This window comes from Danio rerio, chromosome 25, assembly GCF_052040795.2.
Source record: "Danio rerio strain M-AB ecotype USA chromosome 25, GRCz13ab, whole genome shotgun sequence".
Lineage (NCBI taxonomy): Eukaryota > Metazoa > Chordata > Actinopteri > Cypriniformes > Danionidae > Danio > Danio rerio.
In genome coordinates this window covers 14133255-14155440 of record NC_141045.1, presented here as the reverse complement: position 1 = coordinate 14155440, position 22186 = coordinate 14133255, and the positions used below count along the sequence as shown (strand labels likewise).

General features: G+C 41.3%; 1 protein-coding gene, 2 long non-coding RNA genes and 6 other non-coding genes across 10 annotated transcripts in view; 3 read left to right on the top strand and 6 right to left on the bottom strand.

Annotated features, from left to right (window-relative positions):
* Positions 1-22186, top strand: part of ccl39.6 (chemokine (C-C motif) ligand 39, duplicate 6) — a 41945-nt gene that overhangs the window by 4852 nt on the left and 14907 nt on the right. Inside the window, exons 1-3 of one of the 2 annotated variants that reach the window (XM_087311941.1) lie at positions 19676-19943; positions 20096-20578; positions 20658-20982. The exons of the other annotated variant lie outside the window; for it this stretch is intronic. The gene's annotated coding sequence lies outside the window, so the exon portion shown is untranslated. Of the gene's footprint in view, positions 1-19675; positions 19944-20095; positions 20579-20657; positions 20983-22186 lie in introns of those variants that run through there. 2 annotated transcript variants of the gene reach the window in all.
* LOC137489334 (uncharacterized) lies at positions 405-4088 on the bottom strand. The gene is made up of 4 exons (XR_015526305.1): positions 4007-4088; positions 3589-3652; positions 3177-3302; positions 405-2213 (listed from the first exon to the last, which is right to left on the bottom strand). It is a non-coding gene; the product is annotated as an uncharacterized LOC137489334 (long non-coding RNA).
* Positions 4077-5784, top strand: si:dkeyp-55h4.2. Its single transcript, NR_201324.1, has 2 exons — positions 4077-4288; positions 5393-5784. It is a non-coding gene; the product is annotated as a si:dkeyp-55h4.2 (long non-coding RNA).
* On the bottom strand, positions 15413-15485 carry trnaf-gaa (transfer RNA phenylalanine (anticodon GAA)). The gene has a single exon. It is a non-coding gene; the product is annotated as a tRNA-Phe (tRNA).
* trnaa-agc (transfer RNA alanine (anticodon AGC)) lies at positions 15905-15977 on the top strand. Its single transcript has one exon. It is a non-coding gene; the product is annotated as a tRNA-Ala (tRNA).
* On the bottom strand, positions 16369-16441 carry trnaf-gaa (transfer RNA phenylalanine (anticodon GAA)). Its single transcript has one exon. It is a non-coding gene; the product is annotated as a tRNA-Phe (tRNA).
* trnai-aau (transfer RNA isoleucine (anticodon AAU)) lies at positions 16530-16603 on the bottom strand. The gene has a single exon. It is a non-coding gene; the product is annotated as a tRNA-Ile (tRNA).
* Positions 17323-17395, bottom strand: trnaf-gaa (transfer RNA phenylalanine (anticodon GAA)). Its single transcript has one exon. It is a non-coding gene; the product is annotated as a tRNA-Phe (tRNA).
* trnai-aau (transfer RNA isoleucine (anticodon AAU)) lies at positions 17484-17557 on the bottom strand. Its single transcript has one exon. It is a non-coding gene; the product is annotated as a tRNA-Ile (tRNA).

Here is a 22186-nt window from a genome sequence, read left to right as displayed (position 1 = left end):
TTAATCGATGTACCCAGCCGGCATTTCAACGGTGATTCAACGTTGAATCAACGTCAGGTCAATGGTTGGATCAACGTTGAATTACCTTTCGATTTTGCAAATTGGATCAACGTTTATATAGTGACGTTGTTTCACCGTCGGACCACCACCGGTGATTCACCGTTGAAATCACAACGTTGTTTCACTCTTACCTTCTTCATGGGTGAATTGTGGTCGTTTTGTAGACGTTGAATGAAGGTTGAATTATCTTTCGATTTTGCAAATTGGATCAACGTTGATACCGTGACGTTGTTTCACCGTCATACATTTCAACGCAAGTTAAATAGAAATTACATACAACGCAAAGTCCATAAATATAGCAAACAAATTGTTACTAATAAAAATACACGACAAAAATACACAACTTAGCCTGTGTATCAATTTATTTAATACACACCTCATTATTTCATTTATTCTAAATATACAGCAACATTTACAGCATACATAGTTCATTAAAACCATGCAGGTTACTATACATGCTGTACACTCAAATACAGAAAAAAAAAGGCATACAATTAAAGAGTCACTTTTTAATTAGGTTTCATGAATTAAAGTTAATGTTTACTAACATGAACAAAGAACAAATACTTGTACAGCATTTATTAATCATTTAATTAATTGAAATATGTCCCGATGCTATTAAAATCAAAATGTATGCTTGTTAACATTAATGCACTGAGCTGACATGAACTGTACTTTCTTTATATGAAAGATACTTCATTGTTCTGTTCATGTTAGTAAATACATTAACACTTACTAATACAACCTTTTTGTAAAGTGTTACCATCTTCAGAAAGACAGATACTAACTAAATGAAACTAAGTAACTAAACTACGCTTCAACCATCACAGTCTCCAAAATACAATTCTGTTTACAAAGTTTACAAAATACCCATTTTTAAAGTGGCTGCAGTAAAAAAAATAAATAAAAAACATCACTCACAACTAAGAATCACAAGTGAAATACATTACATCTGTTTGAGGTTTTATAAGTTGAGAGAAACACTTGAGGTAAAAGATGGCACTGGGGACAAAGAATCATGTGTAAAACACTAAAACATCTATATCAGTCTAGCAGTTAAATACATATTTATTTCTCAAACACCAGGTGAGTTTCCTACAAAATCAATAACGAGGTTTGCTATTCCAATTCATTGTGAATGAATGGCTTCACTTTCACAATAGTGAAAACTCATGCTATAATCTAAACCTGACATTACTCCTTCACTTTGCAGGTCTGCATGCTAAATATTTAGTAGTTTTTTTTTTTTTTTTGCATAAAGTACATCTATTGTGTTTAGCATTACTGCAGCAAAACTTAGCACCTGTGACAGTGGAACATGTAGACAATTATTTCAGTAAATCATCAAGAAAATGTGTAGAATATATGGTTTGATTCTCTCTCACAAACACAACAGTAAAAGCAATTTGTTATTCCATTATTATTAGTATCATAAAAATTGCATGTTCACAGTGGTCTTATAATAATGGCTCACATTTGTGAATGTAGGACCACTATTTCACTATTACATGTCACATTAAGTGTTCATATAGGTTCTGTTATTAATTACTTGTGTCATCCCAGAGACCTGTTAATCTTCAGAACACAAACTAAAATATTTTAGATTAAATGCTCCTCATCCTCTACAGACAGCAATGGTCCCAAGATGGTCATCGTCAAGATAAGGCACAAAACACATTGTCAAAACGTTCCATGTGACTTCAGTGATTTCAACTGTGAACATACCAAGCTCCAACAACACTTTAGTGAGGCAAAACAAAACAGTAAATACAAATATGTTTGCATATATCTCTCCCGCATCAGATCAGCGTGTGTGTTTACTACGAGCAGTATGCACACACCATGACCTGTTGTGGCAAAGGCAAACAAGTTATTTTTACAGTACTTACTGTGATTTAACCTTTATGACAAATGTACTGGACCTGTTACACATATATCACTATCTTTTATGAACACAAATTTCACTGTAACGGATGCTGTTGTTTTGCTCCAGTTATACCTTTAGAGAACACCGTACTAGTCAGACATCCATACAAAAGCAGAGAGTTTGGTCTTGTGTAGCAGAACTGCAATAGATGTCTGTCTGTCTAGGCTGACACTGGTTTAGGCCATCAGTATGTCCTTGATGCCCTCAAATGGAGCTTCCAGAAAACCTGCAATAAATGAAATACGAGGTTACAACTAAGTTGGTATCTGCTATTATACAAAGTGAAATTCAAATATTTATTTTTTATTGAATCCAAATTTGTCTTATAATAATCGCCACACTCAATAATTTTGACTCATCCATCTGAATATTCCTAACTAAGAGAAGTGAAGAATTAGGTGTGATATCGTCAGGAAGCCCTTCGCCACCACCGGTGCCAGCATTTCCAGAATTCAAATTTCAGATTCTCGAAAAAATTTCTTTTTTTTTTTTTTTTAACAAAGGCTGCAGTAAAGAACCATGAAACATTCAACACATATAATAATTACAAGTTGTTGTAAACCATTACATGTACTGTAAAAGCTGTTTAAAGCTTTTTAGACATATGGTTGAGAAAAACTCTAGAAGGAGTAGCACTTCTGCAAAACTCTGCATGTAGGACAGAAAATTAAAGCGATAGTTTAAAATTTGTATTCTGTCGTCATTTACTGACCACGTTGAACACAAAAGAAGATATTTTGAAGAAAGCTGCAAATCTATAACCATTGAATTCTATAGTATTTTTTTTCTACTATGGAGGTCAATGTTTACAGGTTTTTAGTTTTTTTTTCAGAATAGCCTCTTTTGTGTTCAACAAAATAAACTCATAATGGTTTTAAACCATTTGGGGAGTAAAATGTGAGTAAATTTTCATTCTTGAGTGAACTATCCCTTTCAGTTGGGAAACACCAGAATTCTTAAGTAGACCCTTTTCGCAAGACAGATGATGCATTTCATTTCTCATCTTAATCCTCAAGTTTTTAATATTTAGATTTATTTAAATAGCATGTTTATTTATTTGTTTTAATGACATTTAATAAAAACAACTTCTCAATGACATCACATGTACTGGACCTGCTACACATGTATCACTATTTTTATAAATACAAATTTCACTGTAACGGGTGCTGTTGTTTTGCTCCAGTAATACCTTTAGAGAACACAGTAGTAGTCAGACATCCATACAAAAACCTTGGCGTGGAGTAGCAGAACTGCAGTCTGTCCAGGCTGACACAGGTTTAGGCTATCTGCATGTTCTTGATGCCCTCAACTGGACCTTCCAGAAAACCCAGAAAGTTAAAACCCATTACACCTCTTATTTGCTACTATTCAAAGTGTAATTTAAACATTAATTTCTCACTAAATACATATTTGTTCCCCAATACTGTCACATAGTAACATCACAACATGATTTCACAATAATAATATCAATATAACAATATAATATCACAACATAGCCTAACAATCAATAAACAAACAGATTAGAAAGAGAATATCACCAACCAAAGCACCAAGAAGATTTAACAGATAGGCTAGCTTAGTTAAAGGTAAAGTAAACTTACATGGACAAAGCCTTTTCCATTCAGTGCTGTGCAAGTTAGTGCGTCTCTGGAGTACGTTACATGTCTAAAAGCAAAAACAACAACAACAGTGAAACGAAAGCAGTTCACTTTGTAATAATAACACTAATGATACAGCGTATAAAAATGATATTGTTTTATAACGTTGCTCAGTAACTTTAAACTGCGTTTGGAGTTTATCGCTTTGAATTTGCCATAAAAACGCTCATTTAGACTAACGTTACACATGTGACATTACCTCGAGGTTAGCTGCGTCACCGGAGCGCAAACTAAACCAAACTGGAAAGTTTTAAATGCTTCAAAATTCGAAACACTACACTAAGTCACATTTAAGATACACTGTGTGTAAAACAAAATCGGGGGGTAAATAAAACATTAAAGCATCTAAAAACACGCTTACCTCTGAATTCTGCTGCACTGCAGGTCAGGTGTTCGTAATGGGCTATATGCACGCATTACTTCCGCGTTTTGTCTAAGGCCGCGGTCCAGCTTCCGGTCTGGGTGATTTTAAGCGGAGGTAAACAGTATTATGGCAGAGTCGTCAATATTTACTCACTGTTTGCGAGTAAATTATGGTCAACGATGTGCAAATGATTGTCCGGATGTGCTCTACAACACCGCAGAGCAAAGCTTGAGAAAGGTTTCAAGTTTTATGCATCTTCCTACCTGTGCAATTATGAAGGTAAGTTCAGCTAGCCTGAAGGCTAACTTTAGTGTTAATACTCTTACGATACGTCCATCGGCAGCTTTATCACGTAAGTAAAAATAATCATATGTGTACGTAATTCTGTCTCATAGTGTCAGGTAAAAACAGGGCAGGAATAAGATCTCAGTGAGAGCTCATTACTACCGATAGATCTATGAAGAAATCGGAGTCTCCTCACCAGCTGAGAGTAGGACAGCATACATGTGAAGTTCTGTCCCATTCATATTTTTACTGTTCTAAAGTGACCACCACTGTTCAGTTCGGATAATTACAGAAACACAGATGCTGTCTTAGCTTGTAAGCATGATTATTGAGCAAGATATATTAGGAATAAAGTAATACAATGCCGTTCCATCCACAACAGACAAATAGCACTGTGTCAATGCTGAGATTTATTGCTGAAACAGTGGAGATGACAGATGCAGTGTAACAGTGTAGATAGCATGCTTTCTATTTAGTCGATAACATTGTAATTAAATGGGAGGGTGACCCAAAACAATAAGGTGTCATTAGTTAATTTCACATCAACAATTTGTCTATTGCAATATTTATTAGTTTTTTTATGTTAATGAACAAATGCTTATTCATTGTGCTTGTTATCTCACAATGTAATAGCTAATGTTAACAAGCATGACTTTGGATTTTTATTCATTAGTAAATTAGTTTAACAATGCTAAATATTAAATAGTTATTTAATAGTGAGCAAATACATTAACTAATGAAACCTTATTTTAAAGTGTGACTAAAAGGAGCTACTTTTAAATAATTTAAATTAATGATTTACTGTGTAGTTTAATCTGATGATATTGCTGCAGATGCCTTTCAAAAGAAGATATTTTGAAGAAAGCTGAAAACCTGTAACCATCGACTTCCATAGTAGGAAAAAGAACTACTATGTATATCAGTGGTTGCAAGTTTCCTGCTTTCTTCAAAGTATTTTTGTTTGTGTTAAACATCAGAAAGAAACTCAAAACAGGTTTGGAACAAGTGAAGGATGAGGAAATAGAATTTTCAGTTTTGAGTGAACTGCCTTTAATGACTCTTTAAAAACCTATTAATATTCTTGTTTCTGTTTTCTAGGTAACATTATGAGATTCAGAGCTAGAAAATTTTATGTGTTACTTCATCCTGGAGTGGACATCCGTCAGAAGATCCATGCCATCGTCTGCTAGTTAATAGCTCCTGTTCTTGTGTGGCTGAGAGTGGGATATGCAAACATTTGGTTGCTTTGCTTTTCCAGACAGCCCATTACTCTGAAATGTGTAATGTGTGTTGTCACATGAACAATTGTTTGGAATGGATCAATTATGTGTTAAGTTCCATGAAACAGATGGGTGTTTATTTATTTATTTAATACGTATCAGCCCAAATACCTCTCTATGCACAAGTTACAGAAGAAGCACCTGATTCAAGAAAACAACTGATTCAATGTCATTGTTTCTGTTCATCTGAATAAAATATTTTTTTCAAAATGTTACATTTTTTTGACAATTTTTATTTCAAATTATATATAGTGAATTATATTTTATATGTACAGTGAATAAAATAAAGGTCTTTATTCTGAATTAAAAAATTGCACTTAGAAAGTAGCTTAAGAAATGTTTATGTATATTAATGTTCAGTTTTTTTTACTTCAAAGGCAATGAAAACAAACTATTATTTGCCATAAAAGCTCCTTTCTTTAAATGTCTGCATCCGGTTGGCACTCGACCCTTGATCAGTTTGCTAGACTGAAATTATCAGCTACACTCTTGTCTTTTTCTGTTTCTGTAAAATTCTCACGTTTAATATCAACAACCCACCTCTTCTGCACAACTTTGTCTTTTGGAAACGAGTGGAAACTAAGGTAAGAATTCAATTTTTGACGCTGTGCGTTGCTGAACACAGCAGTGGTATCTACAAGTACTGTTCTTACGTCTTTGAAATGACACTTGTAAACGTTTAGATGTCATATTTATGTAGCTGACATAAACATATATAAGTGGGCTATAATGGCATAAAACATTAAGACAACTGTCCAAAACATTACTCGTTTTTATCAGTAGCGGTCCTGTTGTAGTACTGTACTGTACGATCGGCGGAAGTAGGCTCGGGGTCTTAAATTTTACCGGAAATGCGTCACGCGCCGCCGTGCATAGAGCCCATTAAGTGAAGTGAAGCGCTGCGCGTGGCCGCGTGCGCCGAGTCCTCCGATACCATGGTAACCAAACATGTTGAATATTGGGTGAAGCCATGACGTTAATTCAACATACAGATCATGATAAAAAAAAAATGTCAACGTTGATTTGTACAAGGATTTCTGTAACTTTTTTCAACCATTTATCATTCAACATTGTTTCAACATTAAAGCAACAACTGACGTATTTTCAACCACATTTCAACGTTGAAGCCTTGTCATATGCAGGCTGTTTTTCAACCGTTCAACATTAAACGTTCTATCAACATTATTTCAACGTTCAAAACACATCTGACCTTATTTCAACCATATTTCAACGTTGAAGGTCGGTCGTGTGCCGGCTGGGTAAAGAATAACTGGTTGTTTACAAAAGCATTTTGATATTGGTAAAGGCGTCTGCAAATTTTGTGAAGCATCAAATCACTGGCATATTAACTGTCAAAACGGGTGACTATAAATGTATTATTGCTTTTAAAAAAGGTCACATATTGTGCATTTCTATTTTACACAATTTGTACTAAAGCGATCTAAAAAGTTAATGTGACGGCCTGTCATATGGCCACACAAGACTAAGGGTAACAAACACACGCACACTCATTCGCTCAGACACTCACACGCACATTTGTTCACACACACACAAACACACACACTTGCATTCGCCCAGACGCGCGCGCTTACACATACACGCACGTTCGCTCAGACCCAATACTCATGCTCCTTCACCAGTTGCGGTTTAAGATTGGGGGCACGTAATATAAAAAATATAGTATTTAAGCAATGTATAAAAGGTTATTTTTTAAAGAAGTATAAATATATTTTTACATAAAATGCACACAAATATTAAATAAGTACACACTAGACAAAATAAGAGTGGGCCTATGTAATATATAAGTGCTACTTTAAAAGGCTACATATTAACACACAAAAATTAAATAAAATGAGGGAAAGAGAGAGTACCCATGTAACATTTACAAAAATATATACAGCAATTTGTACTTTATTCTGGAGCTGGAGTTTGTCCTATATTTTGCTGGCGCTGTTCTGCCAACCAGTCCTCTAAGGATTTGCCATTTGAAGTTTGCAGGCAAAATGTGGCATTACCAAATCGGCTATGGCCAAACTCCTTAGTCTTGGGTTGCCCACATTTGCTGCAAACATCAAAAGTAACCGCACGCACATACTTCCTTTTGTGGACTCCACTTTCCTTCTCCTGTTCCCGTCTGCGCCTGTTCCTCTGGGTGTAACGGGACACAGGAACAGCAGGCCGGGTGGAGCAGGTGCAGGTGGAGGAACAGCAGGTGCAGGTGGAGGAACAGCAGGTGCAGGTGAAGCTGGGACTGCACTGGATGTTGGTGCAGCAAATGATGGAATCACCATTGACACACTCATGTCTGGGTTAAAAACAAGTGTGCCAAACAATGATCCAGGTCCTGAAATGGGCTTCACAACACCTGGTGCTGTGGGGGGTGGTGCAATGGGGCACACCGTGCTGGGGGCCGGTGGAAAGGAGCACACCGTGGTGGGGGCAGACACAATGGGGCGCACTGTGGTGGGGGCCGGCGCAATAGGGCGCACTGTGGTGGAGGCTGGTATGATGGGGCACACTGTGGTGGAGGCTGGCGAGATGGGGCGCACTGTGGTGAAGGTCGGTGTGACGGGGCACACCATGGTAGGGGCCGGTGCAATGTGGCAGACTGTGGTGGGGGTTGGCGCGATGGGGCATACCGTCGTGGGGGCCGGTGGGAAGGAGCACACCGTGGTGGCATCTGGCAGGAAGGAGCAAACTGTGGTGGTTGCAGAAGCAGACTTTCGACCAGGTCAAAGAAGAGGTGCCTGTCCTTCTTTATTTAGAGGAAAGACAAACTGGTGTTTGGGGCCTGATGTTGATGGTGCCTTGTCCAATTTTTCCCTCGGCAAAGGAAGCTGCGTATCTGCCACAGCAATTGGATCAAGTGGAGTCAGTCCCTGAGTGAGTACACTCATTTCCTGATCCTTTTGCCTCCGTTGAAACCTGATAATAAATGATATGTATTATACATATATATTAATTTAGAAGTATTCAGGTAATTTAAAGAAAATAATGTGCTTTGCTTACCACTGAATGAGCGTCTTCTAGTTTAGCTCAAAAACCTGGATCACCGTTTCATCCATCAGCCTGCGACTGCCAAGCACCAGATCCCGGATGTGGTGGTAATCGGTCAGTATTTTAGACCACCTGGGGGTGCGAACACCAGCCTTCTTGGAAGTGGACTTGTGTACGGCACACAGCTTTGTACAAATGGCCTCAACCAAGCGGCTGGTGCTAGGCCACTGTGCTGGACCCCCAGGATGTCCAATCAGACAGCGCTTGACGCTCTCCACACCTGGAGTGACTCCGGAGCGCTTCGGTGCCTTAAAGCGCCCATGCGTCAGCTGAGGCTGATGTCGAGGCTGGTAGTTGATGCGCTGTTTATCAACATCCAGGAGAGCTGTCCACAGCTGGATGGCCCCTGTCACCTGCAGGTCAGTGAGGTAAGGAGCCTCACGAAGATCTACCAAATAAGCAGCCAGATCCTGGACCTTGTCCCACCCAGCAATGCCATCAGGTCCAATGACTACTCCCTGGTAAATACAGAATAAATTTAGTATATGTGGAATAAAAAAAGACTAAATCAAATTAAGTTCTTAATGTATCTTACCTGAGCCTCAACAGAGAGACTGTCTCCAGAGTCGGATGGCTGTGACGGCACTGAGGGGGCTCGGCTAGGAAGCTGTCCTTCTCCACCAGCTGATGTGGACGGCTCAGCCAGTGATGCTGGGGACTGAGGCAGAGGCGAAGATGAGGGGCTGTTTCTGAGATCACGGCAGGGGTCATCCTCATACAGCACTGGAACTGTGATGTCCTCCATGATCTCCTCCTCAAACCCCTCATCTTGTAGATCCTCGTCATCTACTTCCTCCACCAGCCTGTCTTCCTCCTCTGGGTTCTGGAGCACCGGAGTCAGGGTTTTGCCGGTCTGGCTGTAAAGGTACTCTATTCCCAGCAATTCACCTTAAAGAATAAAACAATAAAAAGAAAAACAGATATTAAATAAAACTAATAATAAAGTAAATATTTAGATAAACATTTTGTGAAGTACATTAAAGCTTAATAAATCACTTATATAACAACTAGTTAATGAATTTCTTGCCTGTATATGCTCCAGGAGGGTGATAACGGTTATCCCAGGGCTTCCCTAAGACTGCTCGGCTAAGCCTGTCCACAGCCTCTCTCATGGCACTGCCATATGACCGTATGGAGGATGCTCCTTTTATGGTGCTTTCCATCCGGTCATCATTCCAGCACATCAAGCCCTCAAGGAGATAGGCCTGAAAATGCGCATCACTGGCACTGGTCCCTGGAAATTAAAATAGTTAAAAATATGTGAAGAAATAATTAACATGTTATTAGGTTATGTACTAACATTAAAATTATTGTCATTATAAACAGAGTTACTTGTCAGGCAAGACAGCTTTGTCAATGCTGATAACATCACAAATGTTATTTAAATGTTTAATAATCTTACATTAAAGCAATGGAAGTTATCACAGTGCTTATATGTTTTACAAAATAAAACGATCCAAATGTATGTAATACCTGAAATAAAACGGTTTAGGTGGAGGTGGAAGGACTCCAAAGATGTAGAGCCACGGGCACACCTGTAACAACACAGCTCCACACCGCCTTTCTTCAGTATCCCTGTCTTCATGTACAGTGGAAAGTTCTCTGGGTCTTGAATGCACTGTATATGCTTCTGCTGTTCCTTCCATATCTGCTGGATCCGTTCGTGGTCCAGCAGAGGAACACCCAGAGTGTCCTTCCCATGCTCGCTGTCAAAATGGTCCAACAGCTTTCCAATCAGACAGGTGGTCTCCTCCACACCTCTGGTCCTCCTACGGCAGTGCAGTGCTAGCTCCCTCCGGTTTATGCGAGCACTGAGAGCCGTTTGTGAAATGTGGCCAGTCTTTTTTGCCGCCAGCTTACCTTCCTTTGCCTGGCGAAGAGCGGCCACATCTTCTGGATCCCACTGAAAGATGCACGTGGACAGACGTGCCATGAAGATCCCGTAGAGCGGATGAGCTTCTGTCGTGACACCTGCAGCAAACCGACGCATAAAATGCCAGATGTCAAGGCGCACTTCAAGCTCATCCCACTCCCGAAACATGATCTTCACCGGAGACTGGCCGTGCTGACTGCAGCAATCTCTGTCCACGTACATTACTTTCGGGGCTGCCTCTCCTGCCTCCCGGTAACGCTTCATCAGCCCGGCCGCCATTGGGTCCAGTCCATGACCCTCGGCAGCTGACAGCACAGAGACAAGGACTTGACCGTGTTCGTTCCCCACATTAGTGCACCAGGCAGCTGTTCCCGCAGCAGCACCTGCAAGTTTCTTTGTGATCTATTAGGAAAAATAAAACTGTGTTAAATATGTGCGCACACATATCCATATCTGGCAAATGTCTGGATATAAACATACCTTTTTTGTGGAGTCCATCTTTAGAACACAGCCAAAGACGGAGGTGATTTTGTCCTTGACCTCGTGCAGTCGCCCCAGAACATCCCTGGCATAGACGGCTAACAGCCACTTAGGTTTGGGTATGGCAGGTAAGAGGGGAGGCTCAGCAAACACAGGAGGTTGCACAAGGGAGGACCTTGTGAATGGTTCACAGGCAGTCAGGTACTGCAAGACTCGCTGTGTCCATGCCTCGCTGTGTTGCTCTGTTGCCCAGTGTCCTCTCCCTCATCATCCTAACTACCCGGTTGTCACATGAGTATCTAAGGAACCAACATTATAATCAGGGAAATGCTTTGTTTGCTAAAACTTAACACAATTAAAATATTGGCATCATGAATTACCTGTATGTCAGCAAAGCTGGAAACTGACTATGGTGGACAATATCCTAAGATGTCCTCGGACCAGGCAGGATACTTCTTTTTGCACCGCTTGCACTCCAGATACTCAGTGGCAAGGTCATACCAGCCGTCGATGTCGAGGACCTTGCGCACCGTGCGTTAAATTCCTGCAGCTGTTAGTCTGTGCTTACCACAGCTTAGGCGAACACAGACAAGTGGAAACAACCACATCTTCAGCGGCATCCACAGAAAAAGTGGTCGGCAGAAGAAGAGGTCAGGAGAGGCAGGTGGCTGCGTGTTAATTAGAGGGGGCTGGGGAGGATACCACCAAAGCTTCAGCTGGGACACTAGCTCTGGCTTGCCGGTTTTTAAGTTTGTTTTAAATACCGTGTTCCGGATCCACTCATGCTGGAAAGGGGGAAGCTGATCTTTCCAGTGAACTGGAAGCTCAACTGGTGGCAGATGATGTTGAAGATCTGGTGTTTTTGCTGTTTCCGCTGATGGAGACGGATTGGCACAGGCCTCTGAGTGAATAGTAAAAAACAATTTATGGTTAACAATATTAAGATGACTGTTGCTTTTGATAGTAAGGTGCCACAAATTATGCCCATGAACAGCCAGTGAAGCAATAGTTTTGGATAAGTATTATTATTAATATGGGTATACTTAGAAATACAAGTTAAGAGAATGGTACTGTTAGAAAGCAAAGAAATTAGTGTGCACTTTATTGATGAAAGGGATATGGAATTAACACAATTCTCTGCGAATGAGAATCATATGAAATGGAGTAAGTAAAATGAGGCATGATTAGTATAAATTATTGAAGCACAAAGACATGAAGCACACAGATACAGTAAGGAAAAACTGCTCAGCTGATAATGACAGCAATGAATCACCACCATCTAAGAGAGTGAGTGAGAAGAGCAAGCGACGTGGAAAAGTTATCTGATGAATGTTCAATAATGATTAGTTCGGAAACGCAAATAAATACACTGAAACCTTTGAATATCCTTAAGGTTTTGAAGAAGTGCACTCAAAGAATGCATCCCGCTTGAGGCATGATGTGACAACTCTGTACTGTAGATAAAAATTTGATTCATTATTTTTTGTAAAAAAAAATACTTAGTGTGTTTTCACAAAATATTGTTATAACATTTTCATTTGTGTCGTGTGCCACACCTGCAAAGAGCTGTGCTTCACATTGTGATGCAGCAAACACCAGTTCTTCATCATCTTCAGCTGTGGATCTGGAAGTGCCTGGAGCATAAATCTTATATTTACAATATTACTGTGAAAAATACACACAGCCAAATGTACAATACGATGGTGCTTACTTACCAGTAGTAAAAAGCTGCCTTTGGGCCATACGTTTGGCTGGGGGTTCTGCTGTAGGAGGAGATACAGTGGACTGCAGTTTTGGATCTGGAAACAGAAAGTTTGACATAACAATAAATAAACACATATATAACTGCTGTTGGGATAATTCTGTATCATGCTCAGTATTCACTCTCCTACTTACAGGGTTTGACAGGTGACATCAGTTTTTTTGCCAGCTGTGAAGGAGACAAGTGCTTGCCCCTTGCCAACAGCGATTTCACAGTGGCAGTCTGCTGTACACCTGTTTGGATGGCTGCAGGTGGAGGAGCAGGGACACTGGATGCTGCAGGTGGAGGTGCAGAGACACTGGATGCTGCAGGTGGAGGTGCAGAGGCAGCAGCAGAAGCCAGTCTTTTCAGGACATACGTCTTGAAAAGTGCCATGTTGGTTTTTGGCCTGGCATCTGCCTTAACCAGGTACCTGATGAGGGCTTGGGCCTCCTTGCTCTGGTCCTCAAACACATCTTTCATGGACCGGCCCTTAAAGTCACCAAACTCCACCATCAAGCACCCTGTATCTCCTTTTGCCCTGGCTTCTGCTTGCATTTCCTGTTTCCTCTGGTACTTCTCTACTTCTTCTGCAATCTCCCTGATGGAGGAAGTGTACTGAAGAAACAGGTGTTTGTTTTCTGACAAGGGTGTTGTCTGCAGCTTCTCATCAGAAATGCTAAGCACCAGGTACACCGCATACCCCAGAGCATGCTCTAGGAGCCATCTAAATCTTTGGCCCTGGTACTTGCCAAACTGAATCTTGCAGTGAGCCAGAACTAAAAACTGGTCACTGGAGTCTCCACCATTGCTGCTGACGAAAGCAGTGGCCTCTGCCAGCACCTCTTCCTTGGGTTTGGCCCTTCCAGACTCCCTGCTTACAAGGCGCTCTGCCTCTGCAGATGGCCTCAAGAGGAGTCTGCTTGATGTCGCTGATTGGCGGCGGAAAATCGGGTATGCGTACATTTTTCTGAAAAAAAAAAAAAAACATTAGAGAGAACATTACCTAGAGCAATCAGAAAGATACATTTACATTAAGTGTGAAACAATAATTTAACAAGGTAGATATAATCCATATTATTGCAGTAGTAAATATGACCATGACCATAAAATGGACTTCTGGTGAATTTTCTACACATATGCCTAATATATGCATGGTAGTACAACTTAAAATCCATATAAATAAATGAGAAACAACAGAAATTAAAACATTAAGTTATAATATACACATTAAACTCTTAAGTCTTTACATTATGACTTTTATAAATAAAATGTTTGTACTTCAGCTATTTAATATAACTATTCTGTTGTGTAATATATCTGAAAACACAAGTAATAAAATAAACAAAATACAATATATGCTTATAATATTTTTACAATAGATTTATAAAATACAATACAATCTAATTACTAAATATATATCATATATTGTCATAAACAAGTGTTAAACTCAAATGTTTTTAAAGTTTGTGCAGTCGTCTTTATAAATATAACTTTGTTTTACCTAAAATAGAATTATTTTAAAATTATAGAATTATTTGCTAAATTAAATGTTTAAGAAAAAACTGTTTAACTCTGTATTTCATGCAATTACATTATAAGTAACTGTAACTGTACATTTAAGTACAGTAACGTTAACTTTTTAGAGTGTACACCGCGATTATAGGGCCCAATATTGCTAGGTCGAAGGGGGGCATTATTATTCTAAACAAATATCAGAACATTTTGTTTAATCATTTAACCAAATGGCGATGATTCCACCTTTTCTGATCACTAGCGACATGTTGCTCTGTATTTATCATGGGAAACATTACCGTTTTACAAGTTATAAAGAAAACATCTGTTATAACGTTAACTTGCTGTCGATTGTAACTTATTATTTAACAGAAATACACACAGTATAATAAACTAATAATAAACTAATAATAAAGTAGTGTTACATCTGGCTTACCTGATTCAAAGATGACGATTATAATAAAAGCGTCGTGTGATTGGTCAAAAGTAAGCCATCGAGGAGAAACGCGATTGGTCAAACATACATCACAGCAAAAAGAAATGCGATTGGTCAAGAGTAAGCCACTGAAGTGAAACGCGATTGGTCGAAATGACGTCAGCGCAAAGACAAACGTGATTGGTCAAAGTAAGCCACAGGGGTTAAACTCTATTGGTCAAAAGTAAGCCACCGAGGTGAGACGTGATTGGCTCATGTGGGCTTACTTTGGGCTTACTTTGGCTCTGTAGACGGGATGCTGCAGGCGCAAGCGAGAGGTAGCGGGATCGATGCCCGCATTCTCCACATGAATCTCCGCATCTGTTTTCATGCCTTTCACACTGGCTTTCATTGCATAGCTGGTTGCACCTTAAGACTTTATAGTGAAACTTCTTATGTCAGCTTTGCCGGTTCCTGTCTAGGGCTTATCATTGCAACCCTTCAGAAGCCCTATCAAGTCACAGTTTTCTTTTAGTCAATGGCGTGTCCGCAGTGGGACATCAAAGCGCTAAACATATTGAAGATCGCTGTCGATTAGGCCATTGGAATCATCACCAGAAGCGACGTGACCGTCTGGGAGGAAGATGGCGTTTTGGTCAAGTGGAAGCAGGTGGACTTAAGTGTGAAGCAGCTAGGCTTTTTGAGTGACTTTCGGTTCCCTGACCCTCATGCCAAAAACTGAACAACAACACTGCTTTGCCGAAACCCGGCATTGAACCAGGGACCTTTAGATCTTCAGTCTAACGCTCTCCCAACTGAGCTATTTCGGCTGTCTTGTCTCAGCTGCTCTGCAGCATGGATGCCGGTGAGACCGAGCAGAGCTCTTGAATGCGTCTGAGGCGTAGGAGGGTAAAAGATTGGCCAGTACGGGTATCGAACTTGCAACCTTGGCGTTATTAGCACCACGTTCTAACCAGCTGACCTAACCGGCCATTTTCTGCACGCTAACATAGAAATCCAGGGCAGTGCCAATGTGGAGTGATTTAGGGATAACTCGTCATTCGGCATGCAGGACTCCTCACAGGTTCCCTGGAGCAGGACCGGGTAGGACCTTTTAAAAAAAAGCATGCTATTCCAAGCAATTTGACGAATAAATATCAAGCAGGGCAAAGGGGCCACCGCAGAGCAGATGTGATCTTTTTTTTATTTTTTGATTACGTCGAAAATAGCCAAATTTTTTTCCCAGCAAGGGGAATTAGCTCAAATGGTAGAGCGCTCGCTTAGCATGCGAGAGGTAGCGGGATCGATGCCCGCATTCTCCACATGAATCTCCGCATCTGTTTTCATGCCTTTCACACTGGCTTTCATTGCATAGCTGGTTGCACCTTAAGACTTTATAGTGAAACTTCTTATGTCAGCTTTGCTGGTTCCTGTCTAGTGCTTATCATTGCAACCCTTCAGAAGCCCTATCAAGTCACAGTTTTCTTTTAGTCAATGGCGTGTCCGCAGTGGGACATCAAAGCGCTAAACATATTGAAGATCGCTGTCGATTAGGCCATTGGAATCATCACCAGAAGCGACGTGACCGTCTGGGAGGAAGATGGCGTTTTGGTCAAGTGGAAGCAGGTGGACTTAAGTGTGAAGCAGCTAGGCTTTTAGAGTGACTTTCGGTTCCCTGACCCTCATGCCAAAAATTGAACAACAATGCTGCTTTGCCTAAACCCGGGATTGAACCAGGGACCTTTAGATCTTCAGTCTAACGCTCTCCCAACTGATCTATTTCGGCTGTCTTGTCTCAGCTGCTCTGCAGCATGGATGCCGGTGAGACCGAGCAGAGCTCTTGAATGCGTCTGAGGCGTAGGAGGGTAAAAGATTGGCCAGTACGGGTCTCGAACCCGCGACCTTGGCGTTATTAGCACCACGCTCTAACCAGCTGAGCTAACCGGCCACTTTCTGCATGCTAACAAAGAAATCCAGGGCAGTGCCAATGTGGAGTGATTTAGGGATAACTCGTCATTCGGCATGCAGGACTCCTCACACGTTCCCTGGAGCAGGACCGGGTAGGACCTTTTAAAAAAAGCATGCTATTCCAAGCAATTTGACGAATAAATATCAAGCAGGGCAAAGGGGCCACCGCAGAGCAGATGTGATCTTTTTTTTATTTTTTGATTACGTCGAAAATAGCAAATTTTTTTTCCAGCAAGGGGAATTAGCTCAAATCGTAGAGCGCTCGCTTAGCATGCGAGAGGTAGCGGGATCGATGCCCGCATTCTCCACATGAATCTCCGCATCTGTTTTCATGCCTTTCACACTGGCTTTCATTGCATAGCTGGTTGCACCTTAAGACTTTATAGTGAAACTTCTTATGTCAGCTTTGCCGGTTCCTGTCTAGTGCTTATCATTGCAACCCTTCAGAAGCCCTATCAAATCACAGTTTTCTTTTAGTCAATGGCGTGTCCGCAGTGGGACATCAAAGCGCTAAACATATTGAAGATCGCTGTCGATTAGGCCATTGGAATCATCACCAGAAGCGACGTGACCGTCTGGGAGGAAGATGGCGTTTTGGTCAAGTGGAAGCAGGTGGACTTAAGTGTGAAGCAGCTAGGCTTTTTGAGTGACTTTCGGTTCCCTGACCCTCATGCCAAAAACTGAACAACAACGCTGCTTTGCCGAAACCCGGGATTGAACCAGGGACCTTTAGATCTTCAGTCTAACGCTCTCCCAACTGAGCTATTTCGGCTGTCTTGTCTCAGCTGCTCTGCAGCATGGATGCCGGTGAGACCGAGCAGAGCTCTTGAATGCGTCTGAGGCGTAGGAGGGTAAAAGATTGGCCAGTACGGGTCTCGAACCCGCGACCTTGGCGTTATTAGCACCACGCTCTAACCAGCTGAGCTAACCGGCCACTTTCTGCATGCTAACAAAGAAATCCAGGGCAGTGCCAATGTGGAGTGATTTAGGGATAACTCGTCATTCGGCATGCAGGACTCCTCACACGTTCCCTGGAGCAGGACCGGGTAGGACCTTTTAAAAAAAGCATGCTATTCCAAGCAATTTGACGAATAAATATCAAGCAGGGCAAAGGGGCCACCGCAGAGCAGATGTGATCTTTTTTTTATTTTTTGATTACGTCGAAAATAGCAAAAACTTTTTCCAGCAAGGGGAATTAGCTCAAATGGTAGAGCGCTCGCTGCGCAAAGGAAGGGGCCCAATCTTCTCGCTCACTCGCAAGCGAACAAGTCGCAAAAAACGGAAAAATGCGACAAATTTCGCTTGCAGTAGTGTTCGCGGCTTTGTGACTGTGCATAATGTGGTATTTTGGTTGCATATTGCATGTCATTCTAAATGTCATTTTTTGCGTGCTGGATTCGAACACACGATCTGTGTAACACAATATCCAATCATTGTCGGTTTCAGCGGAGCCAATCAGCTGCGCTCTTGTTGAAATTTTACTGACGTAACACAGGCAATTATATTGATATTACTATTATGTGGATATTGTTCTTAAAAAGCTTATTACGTTAATTAAAAACGAATGAAAATGTTTCAATTAAACATATTTATGCATGCTTATGTATATATAAGTATTATATATATATATATATATATATATATATATATATATATATATATATATATATATATATATTTTTTTTTTTTTTTTTAATATTTCTTTATGTAATAATAACTTTAAATGAATGCACACAAAAACAAGTAATATGCAAAATGGTTTATTAAAATGAATACAAATATATATAAATTGTAAAACAATGTAAAAAAACTAAATAAAAACATATCTTAATATATAAACTATATAATATACAATAAATAAAAACAATACAATATATATTTATTTATTATGCACATATAATATATTAAAACAATACTATATATAAATATATTTATTTATTATACACAATATATAAAAACAATACTCTCTATATATATTTATTTTTATACACACAATATATTAAACAATAATATGAATAAATAATAAAATGCAAGAGTGGGGGCACGTAATATATAAAATATAGTTTTTAAGCAATGTATAAAATGTTATTTTTTTAAGAAATATAAATATATTTTTACATAAAATGCACACAAATTTTAAATAAGTACACACAAGACAAAATAAGAGTGGGCCTATGTTATATAAAAGTCTATAAAGTCTATAAAGTGCTACTTTAAAAGGCTACATATTAACACACAAAAATTAAATAAAATGAGGGAAAGAGAGAGTACCCATGTAACATTTACAAATATATATACAGCAATTTGTACTTTATTCTGGAGCTGGAGTTTGTCCTTTATTTTGCTGGCGCTGTTCTGCCAACCAGTCCTCTAAGGATTTGCCATTTGAAGTTTGCAGACAAAATGTGGCATTACCAAATCGGCTATGGCCAAACTCCTTAGTCTTGGGTTGCCCACATTTGCTGCAAACATTAAAAGTAACCGCACGCACATACTTCCTTTTGTGGACTCCACTTTCCTTCTCCTGTTCCCGTCTGCGCCTGTTCCTCTGGGTGTAACGGGACACAGGAACAGCAGGCGCAGGTGGAGCAGGTGCAGGTGGAGGAACAGCAGGTGCAGGTGGAGCAGGTGCAGGTGGAGGAACAGCAGGTGCAGGTGGAGCAACAGCAGGTGCAGGTGAAGCTGGGACTGCACTGGATGTTGGTGCAGCAAATGATGGAATCACCATTGACACACTCATGTCTGGGTTAAAAACAAGTGTGCCAAACAATGATCCAGGTCCTGAAATGGGCTTCACAACACCTGGTGCTGTGGGGGGTGGTGCAATGGGGCACACCGTGCTGGGGGCCGGTGGAAAGGAGCACACCGTGGTGGGGGCAGACACAATGGTGCGCACTGTGGTGGGGGCCGGCGCAATAGGGCGCACTGTGGTGGAGGCTGGTATGATGGGGCACACTGTGGTGGAGGCTGGCGAGAAGGGGCGCACTGTGGTGAAGGTCGGTGTGACGGGGCACACCATGGTAGGGGCCGGTGCAATGTGGCAGACTGTGGTGGGGGTTGGCGCGATGGGGCATACCGTCGTGGGGGCCGGTGGGAAGGAGCACACCGTGGTGGCATCTGGCAGGAAAGAGCAAACTGTGGTGGTTGCTGAAGCAGACTTTCGTCCAGGTCGAAGAAGAGGTGCCTGTCCTTCTTTATTTGGAGGAAAAACAAACTGGTGTTTGGGGCCTGATGTTGACGGTGCCTCGTCCAATTTTTCCCTCGGCAAAGGAAGCTGCGTATCTGCCACAGCAATTGGATTAAGTGGAGTCAGTCCCTGAGTGAGTACACTCATTTCCTGATCCTTTTGCCTCCGTTGAAACCTGATAATAAATGATATGTATTATTCATATATATTAATTTAGAAATATTCAGGTAATTTAAAGAAAATAATGTGCTTTGCTTACCACTGAATGAGCGTCTTCTGGTTTAGCTCAAAAAGCTGGATCACTGTTTCATCCATTAGCCTGCGACTGCCAAGCACCAGATCCCGGATGTGGTGGTAATCGGTCAGTATTTTAGACCACCTGGGGGTGCGAACACCAGCCTTCTTGGAAGTGGACTTGTGTACGGCACACAGCTTTGTACAAATGGCCTCAACCAAGCGGCTGGTGCTAGGCCACTGTGCTGGACCCCCAGGATGTCCAATCAGACAACGTTTGACGCTCTCCACACCTGGAGTGACTCCGGAGCGCTTTGGTGCCTTAAAGCGCCCATGCGTCAGCTGAGGCTGATGTCGAGGCTGGTAGTTGATGCGCTGTTTATCAACATCCAGGAGAGCTGTCCACAGCTGGATGGCCTCTGTCACCTGCAGGTCAGTGAGGTAAGGAGCCTCACGAAGACCTACCAAATAAGCAGCCAGATCCTGGACCTTGTCCCACCCAGCAATGCCATCAGGTCCAATGACTACTCCCTGGTAAATACAGAATAAATTTAGTATATGTGGAATAAAAAAAGACTAAATCAAATTAAGTTCTTAATGTATCTTACCTGAGCCTCAACAGAGAGACTGTCTCCAGAGTCGGATGGCTGTGACGGCACTGAGGGGGCTCGGCTAGGAAGCTGTCCTTCTCCACCAGCTGATGTGGACGGCTCAGCCAGTGATGCTGGGGACTGAGGCAGAGGCGAAGATGAGGGGCTGTTTCTGAGATCACGGCAGGGGTCATCCTCATACAGCACTGGAACTGTGATGTCCTCCATGATCTCCTCCTCAAACCCCTCATCTTGTAGATCCTCGTCATCTACTTCCTCCACCAGCCTGTCTTCCTCCTCTGGGTTCTGGAGCACCGGAGTCAGGGTTTTGCCGGTCTGGCTGTAAAGGTACTCTATTCCCAGCAATTCACCTTAAAGAATAAAACAATTAAAAAAAAACATATATTAAATAAAACTAATAATAAAGTAAATATTTAGATAAACATTTTGTGAAGTACATTAAAGCTTAATAAATCACTTATATAACAACTAGTTAATGAATTTCTTGCCTGTATATGCTCCAGGAGGGTGATAACGGTTATCCCAGGGCTTCCCTAAGACTGCTCGGCTAAGCCTGTCCACAGCCTCTCTCATGGCACTGCCATATGACCGTATGGAGGATGCTCCTTTTATGGTGCTTTCCATCCGGTCATCATTCCAGCGCATCAAGCCCTCAAGGAGATAGGCCTGAAAATGCGCATCACTGGCACTGGTCCCTGGAAATTAAAATAGTTAAAAATATGTGAAGAATTAATTAACATGTTATTAGGTTATGTACTAACATTAAAATTATTGTCATTATAAACAGAGTTACTTGTCAGGCAAGACAGCTTTGTCAATGCTGATAACATCACAAATGTTATTTAAATGTTTAATAATGTTACATTAAAGCAATGGAAGTTATCACAGTGCTTATATGTTTTACAAAATAAAACAATCCAAATGTATGTAATACCTGGAATAAAACGGTTTAGGTGGAGGTGGAAGGACTCCAAAGATGTAGAGCCACGGGCACACCTGTAACAACACAGCTCCACACTGCCTTTCTTCAGTGTCCCTGTCTTCATGTACAGTGGAAAGTTCTCTGGGTCTTGAATGCACTGTATATGCTTCTGCTGTTCCTTCCATATCTGCTGGATCCGTTCGTGGTCCAGCAGAGGAACACCCAGAGTGTCCTTCCCATGCTCGCTGTCAAAATGGTCCAACAGCTTTCCAATCAGACAGGTGGTCTCCTCCACACCTCTGGTCCTCCTACGGCAGTGCAGTGCTAGCTCCCTCCGGTTTATGCGAGCACTGAGAGCCGTTTGTGAAATGTGGCCAGTCTTTTTTGCCGCCAGCTCACCTTCCTTTGCCTGGCGAAGAGCGGCCACATCTTCTGGATCCCACTGAAAGATGCACGTGGACAGACGTGCCATGAAGATGCCGTAGAGCGGATGAGCTTCTGTCGTGACACCTGCAGCAAACCGGCGCATAAAATGCCAGATGTCAAGGCGCACTTCAAGCTCATCCCACTCCCGAAACATGATCTTCACCGGAGACTGGCCGTGCTGAC